At 66.0% G+C, this 14831-nt stretch overlaps 1 protein-coding gene across 1 annotated transcript in view; it reads right to left on the minus strand.

The window, feature by feature from the left end:
- Positions 1–14831, minus strand: part of MEGF6 (multiple EGF like domains 6) — a 94197-nt gene that overhangs the window by 65427 nt on the left and 13939 nt on the right. The window lies entirely within an intron of this gene.

A 14831-nucleotide genomic window follows, 5' to 3' on the forward strand; every position in this document is an offset into this window, starting at 1 on the left:
CTGTGTCAGCACCGGGCTCACACCCAGACCACCAAGCTCCAGGGGGCCTGGGACGGCCTCCCGGGGGGCCGCAGCTGAGACGGGATGGCCAAGGCAGGCCCAGGGACTTCAGAGGATCCTGGGGGCTGTGGCTCTTCTCAGGTGTCCAGCTTGGGGTGGGGGGCCGTCCAAGGAGACCGCCCAGGAGACTAGGGGCCCACAGGGTCTCCAGCCAGACTGATTCCCGGGGAGCCAAGGGGGGTTCATCCTTCTCTGAGCACAGTGCCGGGTGGTCTGCCACCGAGGTACGACTGCCGCCTGCACAGCGCCCTGCCGTGGGCAGGCAGACTGGACTCGCCGAGACCCTGGCCGGGTGGTGTGAAGGCAGGTGGGGTGAGCCAGACCCCCTCCCCTGCCCGGAGGGCCTGCCCCTTAGTGTGTCCTGCTGTAATTATGTCATTAAGGACCACCCATCTCCGAAGCCAGCCCCTGGGAGAGGCCACACAGCCCCGCTGTGCACGCAGCCAGGGCCAGGGAGGACACAGTCGTCCCAGCAGAAAGACAGAGGCGCTTTTGTGGGGGGCGGAGCGGGGAGGGCAGACCTGGCAATTACATGACGGCTGAGGGAACGGGGACACCCTCCCCCGAGTCGGCGCTGGGAAAGGCGGGCGGGAATCCGCGGCGGCCCCTCTCCCCGGCTACGCTGCAGAGGACACAGCCCGGCCAAGCACAGCAGGACGGGCCTGCAGCAGCCACACCTGACCCTGCCGACTGTCACGCCAGCGGGGGCCGAGGCCAGAGTGGCAGCGTCAAGGCGGGCAGGTGGCCCCCCTGGGGCAGCAGGGAGCACCCGGAAGCACCCCCCGGCACTGGCTCCTGCAGGGCAGTGGGGCTCTGCGCACTCGGGCGGGGCAGGCAGGGAACAGGGCAAGGGCGCCTGACGGGGCAGGGGCCGCTCTGGGCCACCCCACAGGGAGGGGACAGTGCGGGGTCATGGGGGTTCTGACTGCCCAGACACAACGCAGAGCCCAGAGGAGGCCTGGAGCTGAGGCAGCTCAGATGGGGCGGAAACCAAGGGGGTGTCTCCCGACCCAGGGGCTCCATCCACCCCCCCATCTGCTCCAGCCCACTCAGGGGACAACTGCCATGCCACCAAGCTTGCCTCAGCAGAGGACCACATGGGCCTGGGGAAAGAGGGACCAAGGGGCTCCTGGAACCAGGACCAGCCATCACACCCCATGGCAAGCACCAACCTTGCACTCTGTCACCTCCAGGGAAAAGCCACCTGGCCCTTGCCCTGCCCTGGGCCCTCTCTGCCTGCAGGGTGTGAAGCCCTCCGGTGAGCTGCAGGGGCTCACCCCGGCCCCCGCCCACACGGAGACCTGCTTAAGACCTGCCGGCCGTCCTCCCCTTCCACACGGCGTGGACCCAGCCCAGCCCTCCGATCCTTTCTGGGTGTCCCCGGCCTGAGCTCCCCATTGATCCCCAGGGACGAGGTCCCAGGGTCCCGCACTGCCCAGGAGCACGTGTCAAAAGCCATGACCCAGAACACAAGCAGCACAGCCCTTCCTCCCCACTGAGCCACCAGGAACCAGCCTGTCTTCATGGCCAAACACCTCCACGTCCCTCGGGGGGCTCCAGGGACCCCGTAACCGAGAGCACAGGCAGCCACAGCCATAGGCAGGCAGGGAGCAGGGCGCAGGGAGGGAGTCTGCTGGGGCCCGGGCGGCTCTGGGCTACCCCACAGGGAGAGGACAGCCACGGTGGGCCGCATGGTCACAGCGACCTCTGATTACCCAGAAACGAGACAGAGCTGCTCCAAGGCCTGGCCCGAGGGCAGCCCGGATAGGACAGGAGCCAAGGGGGCATCTCCCGGCGGGGTGCCAGCTGCTCACGAGGAACTCAGCCCGGCCGGGTGAGAAGTCCAGCGACCTCGTGCTGGCGGCCAGCACGGCCCTGGAGGTTCCTCCCCAACGTGGGGCCACCTGTGTCCCTCCAGGGCCCTCAGACAGTGGGGGACGCCGGGTCCTGCTCTCAGGGGACCTGCCCAGAGGCCAGAGACCAAGGCTCGCGGTGAGCCTGCCAGGTCCCCACGCGAGGCACCCTCTGTCTTCCCAGGGTGTCTGGATCCTTCCCCACACCAGACCGAGGGGCCTCCCTGGGGTGGGCCTCCTCACTGAGCTGGCTCCAGACCCACACGGAACCCTCCGCTCGGCTGAGCCAAGGAAGCGCGCAGGGAACAGTGTGGGGAGCCTGGAACCACACCCACAGGACAGAAGCCTGGGCCGGGCCCCTTCCAGCTGCAGGCTCAGGGCAGCGCCCCCCAGGGGAGGCGGCAGGAAGAGAGGTGCTTGCAGGATACACCCCAGCTCCAGCCACCGGGGTCCCCTGTGTGCAAGACAGCACATCCTGCCTTGGGGCCCAACCCCTCCAGAAGCCCTCCACCCCGGTAGGGGCAAGGCCGGCCCACCCTCCCTTCCCACCGCTCCCTGGAGGGCCGGAGTCCCAGGCCTGGCCCTGGCTGGGGGCCAAGAGCAGCCCTGGGTGGCGTCTGGACCCGGGGCGAGGGGTCGGACTCCCACCCTCAGACACAGTGGCAGCATTGACAGGCGCTGGCAGCAGCAGCCAGTCATCCCCGTTTAGAAACAGTCGCCCTGGAGCCAGGACCCGCCTGGCCCTGCCCCTGCCCTGGGCCTGCCCCTCCCGGCTCTGCTTCCTGGTGTGGCCTCCGGCCTCCAGCAGCCGCAGCTGCCTCCAGCCCACTCCCCAGAGAGCCCACCGGCCTCCTGCTGAGGTGAGGGAAACTGAGGCTCTTTCGGAGGAACAGACCTAAGGAGACCCCAGAGAGGGCCTGGGCTCGGGGCCCCAGGCAGGCCCCCAGCAGGTGGCCAGGAGCACGGCCAGCCCGGCTCAGTCTCTGGGGGACAGGCTGAGGACCCCTCCCCTGGTCCCTGCCCAGCTCGTCAGGGCCGGGCTGACTCCCTGCTCCTCTTCTTGCTCCTGCCTCTGCCGTCTGGAAACTTGCCTGGGACCCATCTGCATCTCTCCAAACCTTCCCCAGCCCACTGGCCCACCTCCTCCAGGAAGCCCTCGATACCACCACCCGGACCCAGGCGTTTCGTGTGGAGCTGCCTCAGAGACCCACCCAACCTGCCCATTTCTCAGGTGAGGAAACCGAGGCCCACAGCGGAACCAGTGCCAAAGCTGCTTGAACCAAGAAACTTCCTAGAGGTGACTCAGGCCTCGGTTCTGAGTCCGCCCTTGTCCCGTGAGCTTGGCTGAGACTGGGTCAAGAGAGACGACAGTGGTCATTCTGTCACGATTTGTAGCACGGAAGACAGCTCTAGTAAAAGGACGTGTTCTTACGTGTGAGTTTTTCCCGCCCGTCTTTCCCCTGGAGACGGCGATGGCAGGGGCGCTAGCCCAGTCACCTGCACGTGTGGCAGGGCCGGGGCATCGGCCACACTCCCGGAGCATCGCGCACAGCTGGGACCCCGAATGCCACGCTGGGACCAGGCCGTATTTTCAGCCGTGAAAACCACTCCCGGGGGGTCGGATGGAATCGATGCTCTGAGGGGCCCTGGGAGCCCCGTGAGGACTGGGGGTCCCCAGAGTCCCTCCCCCCTTTGCCAACCCACAGCACCGACCCGCAGGGCAAGGAGACTGGCAGTCCTGGGGGTCTTCCCGACCCCAGGCCACCCGAGGGAGAGGCCACACGGGAGCTGCGCCCCACGGAAGCACGGGGGTGCCATGAGTGTGGTTACCCCAGGAACCAGGGGCAAAGCCTGCCCCCGCCACCCAGCACCCCCTGCACTCACTGTGGTTGCCCCGACAGCGGCCCCACATCCTGACACTCCCTCCAGGCAGGCTCGGGCCTCACCAACACTGACTCAGCCTGCGCCCACCTCATCCCCCCAGCAGAGGGGGGCCGGGCCCGAGCGGGGAGATTGCCCTGGTCACACAGGCGCAGGCCTGGGGGACACCAAAGCCAGCTCTGGGCAAACCACACAGGGCCCTATGCAGGGCTGGGCGGGGGCTCCGCCATGGGCTGCGCCCAGGGCCGGCCCCCAGGTGCTCTGTGCCTCTGCAGAAAGGCTTCAGGTGGCCGTGGAACAGCTGGAACAGCGCGGCTCAGCTACCCTCCTTCCGCAGGCCCAAGCCCTGACTCCCCATCTTGGGGGGAGAATGGCGGAGGGGCTCTGTGGAGGGGGTTCCCCTCCCCCACTGCCTGCACAGTCCTCACCTGCCAGTCCCTTCCTCCCCTGCCATGCTTTTGTTCAAATGAACAAATTTGGGGGAATCAGAAAATATGGCTTTTAGTTTCAAAACTGGAATCAATTATAATTGGGGAGTTAGCTAAATATTCCCAACTGTGTTTGAGCTCAGGTCTGCGGTGCCCAAACCCAGCATGGAGGAGGGACAGGAAGGTGACCGTTACAAGTCTGGGCAGGGACGCCAGGGCCAGGGACTGCGCTGCAGGTGGCGCAGCCCTTACACCTGGCCCTGCACACTCAGCCCCGCACAGCCAGCCCTGCACATTCAGCCCCGCACAGCCAGCCCTGCACACTCAGCCCTGCACACTCAGCCCCGCACAGCCAGCCCTGCACACTCAGCCCTGCACAGCCAGCCCTGCACACTCAGCCCTGCACAGCCAGCCCTGCACAGCCAGCCCTGCACACTCAGCCCTGCACAGCCAGCCCTGCACAGCCAGCCCTGCACACTCAGCCCTGCACACTCAGCCCCGCACAGCCAGCCCCGCACAGCCAGCCCTGCACACTCAGCCCTGCACGCTCAGACCTGCACACTCAGCCCTGCACACTCAGCCCCGCACACTCAGCCCCGCACAGCCAGCCCTGCACAGCCAGCCCTGCACAGCCAGCCCTGCACACTCAGCCCTGCACGCTCAGACCTGCACACTCAGCCCTGCACAGCCGGCCCTGTACAGCTCAGCCCTGCGTGCCCAGCCCTTCTTCCAGGAGAGAGTACCCAGGCAGGAAGCCAGGCAGCCACCCTCCAACTTGTCCACCACACCCTGACAGCCACATCTGCCACCGACCAGCCACTCTCCCAGGAAGCCCACCACCTCTAGGGGGGCAAAGTGGTCCCAGGGGAGGATGCTCCTGCTCTGCCTGGGGACCTCGTCCCTCTTTCCCACAAAGCAGATCTCAGCAGGCTCCACCCTGACCAAGGCCCGGCCCTGCACCTGGAGGCAGTGTAGCCAGAAGGTTCCAAGCGCTCCTTCAGACAGACCTGGCTTCAGCCCAGCTCTGCCACTCAGGCACCAAGTGGCCGGCAGCTGTCGGGCCTCCCCAGCATTGGTTTCCTCTCTCACAGGCAGCCCAAGTGCGGATTCAATGAGGCACCGCAGGCGGATCGTGGCTCAGAGCCAGGAAGGAGCTCCAGGCCTCCAGGCCCTCTCCCAGCCCCAGGGCCGTTCCCACCACAGCTGTGGACCAAGGCTGCCGCTCAGGTACCTCGAGAATCTGACGCAGAAGTCAGGGCCCCAGAGGCTGGCGGGGCGCAGGGCACGTGAGCACAACCAACCCTGGAGCACCCAGTGCGGCCCATTCAGTGGGTGCTGCCTGGGCCTGGACAAGACAGGCCCCTCCCCCGGATGCCTGCCCCCGACACCATGCCTGCCCCCCACAGCCATGCCCGCCCCCAATGCCATGCCACCCCCACAGCTATGCCTACCCCCAGTGCCATGCCCGCCCCCACAGCCATGCCCGCCCCCAATGACATGCCACCCCCACAGCTATGCCTACCCCCAGTGCCATGCCCGCCCCCCACAGCCATGCCCACCCCAAACGCCATGCCCACCCCAAATGCCATGCCACCCCCACAGCCATGCCCACCCCAAACGCCATGCCCTCCCCCCATACCATGCCCACCCCCACAGCCATGCCCACCCCAAACGCCATGCCCTCCCCCCATACCATGCCAGCCCCCCACAGCCATGCCCACCCCCACAGCCATGCCCACCCCAAACGCCATGCCCTCCCCCCATACCATGCCAGCCCCCCACTGCCATGCCAGCCCCCCACAGCCATGCCCAGCCCCAGAGAGGCTCCCCGACCCCCCTCCTCTCTGGATGCTGAGCCCCACTGGACATCAAGTTCCCCCACCAGGTGCCCAGGCCCCCCAGGAGCCCCCGCAAGCTTGTCCCCTCTGGCAGCAGGAGGCCGGGTATGAGGCTTTCAGGGCAGGTGGCTGCTCAGCACAGAGGGGGGCTCGGAGCCGGGTACCCCAGCAGAGAAGGGGTGGGGGGCATGGTGGGCAGAGACAGGGCAGAGGAGGGGGTGGGCAGGCAGCTGGCCCTAAGGGGGGAGGTCAGGTGTCCTTGGCCCTTCCCGAAGGATGTGACCAGGACAGGCCACACCCCAGGGTCACCTCCTCCTCACCCTCCCCCAGGAGCGGAGACCACGGTGTGGTCTGCTTTATCAACCGTCCAGCCACAGCCTTGCTCTGGAAACTTCCCCAGTGACTGCGAGCGCCAGGAGGTCCCTTCCCCACGCAGCCCAGACAGCCCAGGCATTTCCGCAGAAGCCAAGCCAAGCAGCGCACGTTTCGAAAGATCAGGCAGCTGAGCCAGAAGGGCCCTGGGGCACTGCGCCAGCCCCACCTGTGCCGCTGTTCCAGTTCCCAAGAAGAGGTGAAGGTGGTCAGAGCCCCGCCACGCTTTGGGGACCCCAGCCTACCTTCAGGCCAGGGTGGCCACGGCCAGCCAGCCCACAGGGACCACAAGGAGGCCTGGCGAGGCGTGGAGCCTGGATGTCACTGGGCAGTGACGGGCCGCAGGACCTGGAGGGGCCACACCCCACGGCCAGGGCGGCAGCTCTCCCAGGCCAGGAGCCAGGAAGCAGCAAGCCTGGCGCTGTCCCGGCAGGGACCCAACTGCTACCGGAGGGCAACCAATAGCCCCAGGCCCCGAACCCTCGCACGACCACAGATCACAGGGAAGCTCCTGTTCCCTCCGACTCTCTCCTGTCGCCTGCCTGAGCGCCGCTGGAACACGAGTCCTGCCTGCCACGGCCCCTGCTGGGAAGCAGCCCCCGCCGCCCACCCCAGGAGCAATTCCAAAGCGCAGCGACCCGCTGGGGAGAAACTGGGCGGAGCAGAACATCTCAGAGGAAGAGAAGTTCCACCAACCGGCCGGCATCTGTGGAGTTCTGACCTCTTTCCACTCGTCTGACACGCGTTTCTTACAAAAACTCTACCATCAAATGCTTATTTTTAGCCCATCCCGTATCTGTCCCCCAAATATTTCCCTCCATCATGACGGCTCCTGCTGCTGCCTGACTCAGTTCACGGCGTGCCACAGTTTGTGTAACACGTCGCCCCGGCTGGGACCCCAGGCTCCCGACTTCCCACAGCAAGGACGACGGCTCCGGCACGGTGGCAGTGCAGCCGGGGACCCTAAGACCCCAGCCACCCCCTGCCTTTCCCAGGGGCTGGAGACTCTGTCCATAAATGGCAGGGATGGACAGGGTGGGCTCTGAGAGTCAGGGGTGCAGAGCCAGCTGCTGAGGGAGGTCTCTTGGGGGTCACCCCCTCCCGACAGCCTCAGATGGCTGCAGGGAGCTGGGTGAAGGGATGCGGGATGTCGCCAGGAGAACACGTTTGTCCAGGGACAGGCAGCCGCCGATATGTCCCCTGCCCTCCCCCCCCACCCCCCCGCCTTCCCCCGACAGGCTGGGCACAGCCGGGGCCTTGGTGCCCGAGGGGCCTCCACTCACCGTACTGACAGCGGGGACCCTGGAAGCCTCGGGGACAGTGGCATGGCTGGGCTGAGCCTGGCACGCAGTGGCCACCATTAAAACACAGGCCAGGGCTGCACTGGGCTGTGGAGAGAATGAGAGACGGTCCGTGAGCAGGGACAGGCGGGGAGCAGGAGGCACGGCCTGGACAGGGCCCCCAGGTGCCAGGCGCTGAGCCTGCCAGGTCACTGCCCCCGCTCCCTCTGTCCTCGGTCACACACTGACCCGGGTCCGGCTGGAGCCTGAAGTGCCCCCCAGCCATGGCCACCACCAGTCAGAGCTGGGCGGACCCCTGAGTGTGGTGAAAACCCTCTCACTTCGGCCGAGGCAAGAGTGTTCGAGGGCATTTCCTGGGGAAGTGGGGAGGGGTGCGGGGTCGGGAGAGGGCAGGGGTCAGGGGCAAGGAGGGCAGTGGCGTGCACAGGTGCGGCCCCCGGCTGCAAAGGGAGCTGGGAGCCTGGCTGAGGAGCCCCCTGGAGCCCCAGTGGCAGAACCTACCAGGCTGGTCCTGAGCCCAGGAAGGGCCAGTGGCAGCCCAGGCCCGAGGGACCCGGGAGGCGGGGTGGGCACTGGATGGAGCAGGTCAGGGCAGGGGAGGGGCTGGCCTCCTCCTCCTCCTCCACAGAAGATCCTCTGCTCCTAGGCCCTCCCCCCAACCCCTAGCTGCCTAGGGGCTCCCTCGGGCCAGTGAGCGAGGCCGGGGTGTGTGAGTGGAGGCCACAGCCGGGCAGGCAGCTCCCCAGCTGACCGTCCCAAGCTGCCTCACTGGCCCCCCACAGCGGGTGCCCCGACCAGGCCAAGTGCCCGCTGGGGGCTCAAGCACCAATTGCCTTGACCCTGCGTCCCCCGCCCTGCACTTGGCTACAGGGCGGGCCGTGCCCCACCCCTGTGGGGAGCTCACTGGGACAGTGATTGGGCCACCCCCTGCCATCCGGAGCCTGGATGACCCATGGGCTCAGCGGGCTCGCATGTCACTGACAGCATCCCTGCCAGGGGCCTGGAGAAAAGCTCTGGACGGAGGGGACCCTGCCAGGTCGGGGACACCTGGGATTCCCGGAGCACAGCGGGGTCGGCCAAGGGGAGGGAGGGCAGCCAGGCTTGCGGGTCCGAGCCCGGCGAGGAAAACCGAGATTCAGAGAGGATCCGTGCCTGGCCGCAGGTCACACGGTGAGGGGCGCCCAGGCCCAGGCCAGCGCTCAAGCCCAAGACCCGCCAATGTCGGCGTCTGGACTCAGGAGGACCCGGCCAGTGCAGAGAGACACTGCCCTTTACGGACGCGGCTTCTCCTGCCATCCGTGACCACAGCCATGCAGGCGTCCCAGCGGGTCCTCACTCACGCCTGGCCAAAAGGCCCCGCCAGCCACTTCCTTCCAGCGAGCACCTGCAGCCCGAGGGGGCTGTGGCCGCAGGGAAGCCGGACGGACGGACGGAAGCCACTGTGACTGGAGTCGGCACAGGGAAGCCCCCCTGGGCAGAGGGGCTGACCCAGGCCTGTGCAACAGGAAACGTCAGGAAACATCAATGTCCCAAGTACCCAGGGCCTGAAACCTGCTGACCCATGCGATGTTACTGAGAGAGAGTGGCCATCTGTGTTTATTTTTCACCATGAAGAAGGTTTTCATGGTCCTGAAGACCTCTGGCCCCAAACGGCCAAGACCGGCTGCCTTCAGGTGGGGGGCTGGTGCCGGCCCGGAAGCCTGCCCCGGGGACTCCACCCTCCCAGGAGCCCCCTGCTCTGCCCTGAGGACCTGCCTGGATCTCAGGGTCCCTCCTAGAGCCTGAGCCTCAGTCCTCAGTGCCCTCCCCCATCCCACACCCTCTGCCCCCACCCCCAGAAGCATCTGTCTGATTTGGAGCCAGAGGAAAAGGAATGCCCTTCTCGTATAACACCCTACCCTGCTCCTCCTCTCCCTGTGGCCCGGCCCCATGGTGGTGTCCACAGCTGTCCCAGCTAAAGACACCGTCTCTCCAGCCAAGGGGAGGGCAAGCTCACGGACACCTCCACACACGCAAGCCAGGACCCCAGGCCTGGGGCAGCCGCCGCTCTCTCTTCTGTGTCCAGCAGACACTGGTCACCAATCTCCACCCTGGGCTAGACACGACCCCAAGATGCTCCCAGGACAAGTGGAGCCAATGGGAACCGTGTCCCTCCTGGCGACACTGTCCCACGCACTCTGTCATCACTCACCTACATGCAGTCCAAAGCCAGTCCAGCTGGTTCTGCCCTCAAGGTACCTTGAACACATCCCTGTGTCCCCACCTTGTCCCCACCATGCTGGTCACCCCACGGCCATCTCTGCCCCGGCGGATGCTGAGCTGGCTGCAGCCTTCACTCCCTCCCCAGCCCCCAGCCCCCTCCCTACAGCCACACGACCCAAAACACGAAGTGGGTCTTGGTGCCCCTGGTTGCGAACCTTCCAATGGCTTCGGTTGACTTGACACAAAACCCCATGGCGCCCGGACCCTGTGCCTGGACCCTCCCCTAGCTCTGGGCCTCACCCCTACCCCAGCCTTGCCTCCCCCACACCCCTAGGCACAGCCCTCCTGCCTGGAGGCCTCAGGCACCCGTCTCTTCCCCAAATGTCCCTTCCTCAAGGAGCCCACCTAGGCCCCCAGTGCAACTCGGGCCACAGCGCCCTGCTCCGTGGCCCTGGCAGGCCCCCTGCCTTGGTCACCATCACGTGCCCAGCTTGCCGAATGAGTAGAAAGAAGATGAGAACAAACTAACTAACGGCCAGGCCAGGCCGCGTGCGAGTCACCTGCACACCTGCCGCGGGGAAGGGCAGGCGCCCGCGGAGGGCGGCGGGCGGCATCGCGCCCACGGAGGTGGGAAAACACTACAAAGCTTTAACACAAAGGCTCTGAAACCAGGAGTCGGATGCCATCTGAGAGGAGAGGGGAGGGCATCTCACATACGTGAAAAAAGAACCAAGTGGGAAGCCTGAAAGTGAAAAATGAAGATTCCACACCTGAGAGCAAAGAAGAGACGGGCGGATGCTTCTGCAGCACAATTTAGAGATTTCTAAGTAACAACTTCATTTTATTTCATACTTAACATTATTTTTTAGCCACTAATGAATCTTACGGTGCCTACTATGCTCCAGCCCCCAGGGGTCTGCGTGGGGAGCCGCCTCGTGCGGTCGGCTGGGCAGGGACTGCGCCCATGGGACCCTGGGGCCCTGGAAGGAACCATCCAAACATGCGAGTGTGACAAATGCCAGGTCAGGTGGAGGTGACGGGCCGTGGTGCCCTTGGGGTCTGCTGCAGCCAAGAGGCCGTGTGTCCCCCGAGGGCCCAGACGGGGGGAAAGCCTGGGGCAGGGCCCATCCAGGCGCGGCTGGAGAACGCCCCCGAGAACCAGCCGTCCACACGGCTCCCCTGCCCAACACCCCCGTCCCCGCCCCCAGGACCTGGCCAGCGCCTGGGCAGGGCAGGACACCTTGGGTTTTGGGGACACACTCAGGCTCCAGAGCTGACAGTTTTTAGCGGGCACATCACAGGACAGTTTTTAACCTGTGTGAGCCTCAGTATCCCCTCCAAAAAATGGTGATGTTCAGGCTAAGCTCCATCATGGGCGGTTTCTACTTGTCAATGTGACATTCTGGATGACCCTTGTCCCCAAGCTTGGAGAGGCCCAAGGACTCCAAGGCACCATCGGGCTTCCAGCTCCAGGAGCCTGCAGGACAGCTCTCACGCGGGGGGCAGGGGAGCACGCGCTGGGCCGGGTATGAGCGTGAGCGCGTGTGGGTGTCAACACGTGTGCCTGGGGCGTGATGGACACATTTGTAACGTGCACGTGAGTGAGCACAGGGATGTGGGCATGTGTTTGAGATGAGCACATATGGGGGCCTGTGCACACTCAAGTGAGCACGTGGGGGTGAGCACGTGTGGGGGTGACCGTGTGAGTGTGAATGCAGGCATAGGTGTGAGTGCAGGCGTGCGTGTGTGTGTGCACAGATCTGCGCAAGGAAGGGCATGGATGAGCTCTGTGTGGGCCGTGGTCCAGGTGCACGCGTGTGAGTCCGGCTATGACTCCATGGTAGGGGGTGGGGCGCAGTGGGACCACAGGCCCTGCCGTGCCACCTGTGGGTGAGGCGCTGTGACCGGCGGAGGAAAGGGAGCCCAGGGCCTGGGCCGCTGGCTCAGCCGGTTCCCACGCTGGGGCGCGGGGCTGACGTGCGGCCAGAGCGGAAAAGGAAACGCAACCGGCAGAGGCAGGAAAGCAGAGGGCAGCCCTGGGGCCCGCGGTGGCCTCCTGCAGGCCAGAGGGACTCCAGCCAGGCCTGGAGGGACACAGAGGGGGCAGCGGCCACAGGGTCCGGGACGACCAGGAGAGGAGGGAGACCTGCAGGGCCCTCCTGCCTGGTGGCCCTACAGCCGGAAACCCGGCCCAAACCCAGGCCCCGCCCCAGGCACCCGGAGTGCAGACGCCAAGGGGGACACACTGCAGAGCCACCAAGAGGTGGAGGCGAGGCCCTGACCTGGTCCCCAGTGATCACTGCTCCACACAGCCCCTGTGCCCAAGCCCTTGACCAAGGGACGCTGTGGCCAAGGGGTCCCCGATCACTGTGTGCTGCCACCACCACCACCGCTGTTAACAGGAGTCACTGTGGCCCAAGACGGCTTTATCCAGACCTCCTCTTCTAACAGCAGGAGCAGCTGGCACTGCTTGAGCGCTTACTGTGTACCAGCACCACATGAAGGTGCCACATGAAGTCACTCGTATAATCCAAGGGTTTGTGACGGGCGTTGCCACCCCTGCCATGGTGCCAGAGCCGGAGGCCTGAGCACGGGGAGGCGGTTAACCAGCCCAGGCCCCGCAGCTCACGCGGGGCAGGGAGGGACTGAGTGGTGTTTTCCTCTCTCGACTGCTTGGACAGGACGGGCGCCCGGCCCATCGATGGACACTGGCCCTGCTCCTCACTTGGGCCCGGCCAGGGTCCACGAGGCCACCCATTCTGCCCTGCCCTGCTGGGGCCCTCCCGTGGGGCCCAGGGAAGCCCCCAGCCCAGTGACCTCAGAAAGACGCCCCTGCACGGAAGCCGACCCAGACAGAGGCCGGCACAGTGACCGAAGGCCTGCGGTTCACGGCAGGTGTCCTCGCCCCAGAGAGGGGCCGCCGGGGAAGGTCCTTGCCGGCTTCCCTGCCAGGACTGGAGGCCCCATGGCGTGGCGTGGGGAGATCCAAAGGCCTTGGCCAGGCCCACCCGGCTAGTCCAACTCAGCCCTGGACACTCCTGCAGCCCCCAAGCCCCCGCCCCCGCTGGCTCTCGCCTGCTGGCCACACGCTGGGACCAGACGCAGGCAGACTGCATCCGGAGAAGCCAGACCACAGAGCTTTCCGGGGATCATTAAAATAAACAAAGAAAAGTACAATACATAAATAAGTAAATCCTGCGCTAAAAATGAATTTTTAAAAACAAACAACTGGCCGGGCGCAGTGGCTCACGCCTGTGATCCCAGCACACTGGGAGGCCGAGGCGGGAGGATCGCTTGAAGTCAGGAGTTCTAGACCAGCTCGAGCAAAAGCAAGACCCCATCTGTACTAAAAATAGAAAAATTAGCTGGGCGTGGTGGCGCCTGTAGTCCTAGCTACTGGGGAGGCCGAGGCAGGAGGATCTCTTGAGCCCAGAAGTCTGAGGCTGCTGTGAGCTGTGGTGACACCACTGCACCCCAGCCCAGGCAGCCCAGTGACACCCTGTCTCCAAAGACAAAAACCAAAATAAACAACTGAGAAAGCCAAAGCTCAGGCTCAGGATCCAGTGGGGACCCTGCCAGAGTCACAACCTAGACCCCCAGGATGGGGCCCAGTGGCCGAGGCCTCCTCCCTGATTACCCCACGCACCTGCCCAGCCCCGTCCTGCCCAGGGCAAGGCCCCCTCGCCCGCCTGGTCACCGCCCCTGCTGCAGAGCCCCGGCTGGAGCAGACCTTCCCGCCAAGCATGGCCGCCCTGGCTCCCGTGCCCCTCCTGCCAGCAGGGCCAGCCCAGGGCAGAGCCACCAGGCCCTTCTAAGGCCTGAGGGTCCTGTGGGTGCATGACAGCCTGGCGCCTGGCTGGCAGAGCTGGCAGGACAGGCCCAAAGCTCATGCCAAGCCAGACTGGGGACGGAGAGAGACCATCACATTCACTGGGCCCTGTTGTGGCCCCATCGTGATGTGATATTGGCCTCGCGTCCCCAAGTCTCCAGTGAGGAGAGACCAGCCCAGCCTCCAGGGACGGGCCCCACCCCCAGACTCGGGATGGTCACAAGGTGACCGTGAGGGTCCCGAGACCCAGGATGGCCAGACGCTGTCGCACCATCCTCCACCTGAGAGGGCTGTACCTGAGCCCCGGCTCCTCCTCCAGCCCCGACGCCAAGCCCGGGGCAGCCCCAGCCATGCCCCTGCCTCGTGCCCTCCCCAGGCTGTTGGCCCACCTCCTCTCCCGGCCGCCGCCCCCGTGCCAAGCCCCCTCATTGTTTCTCCCCTCACTAGGGCCACCTTCGCAGGCCCAGGGACCGCCTCTGCCTCAGCAAGGACACCAGGCTTTGATGTCTGCCCTGCCCCCACCCGCTCCCCCCAGACAGGCCCTTTGCTCCTCCAGATGCCGGAAGCAGAGGGCCGGGACGCGTCAGGGCCGCAGTCACAGAGCTGGAGAGGAAGCCCCCTGCTTAGGACCCTCGCGACTGTGGGGCTGGTACGCCCTGCTGGGGGGCACGGCTGGCGGTCACCCCTCCCCGCCCTGCTGCCAGCGCCGGAGCTGCCTCCTTCTCCCTCCTGCCTCTCCTCCCTTCCTGGAGAGAACTAGTCACTTCCTCCACTGGAAAAACACTGCCCCGTCCCTTCTCCTCCCCTCTGCCCGCACCTTCTCATGGCAGACGGGGACGCCATCCTCCTCACGCCTGCCACGTGAGGAGGGATCCGGGGGTCATGGGGACCACCGCACGGACCCTGGAGTGGGAGATGCCTGAGCCCAACGCATGGCCCCAGGGGCCCCTCGGGTCCTCCCCGATGCCAGGCACTCACACCCCCTCCAGCGGAGCCCCCACCCGACCCCCGCCAGCCCCCCCGCTCTCCCTCCGCGGCTCCTGACAGCCTCGGCCCCAGGAAACTCC

This window comes from Eulemur rufifrons, chromosome 8, assembly GCF_041146395.1.
Source record: "Eulemur rufifrons isolate Redbay chromosome 8, OSU_ERuf_1, whole genome shotgun sequence".
Taxonomy (NCBI): domain Eukaryota; kingdom Metazoa; phylum Chordata; class Mammalia; order Primates; family Lemuridae; genus Eulemur; species Eulemur rufifrons.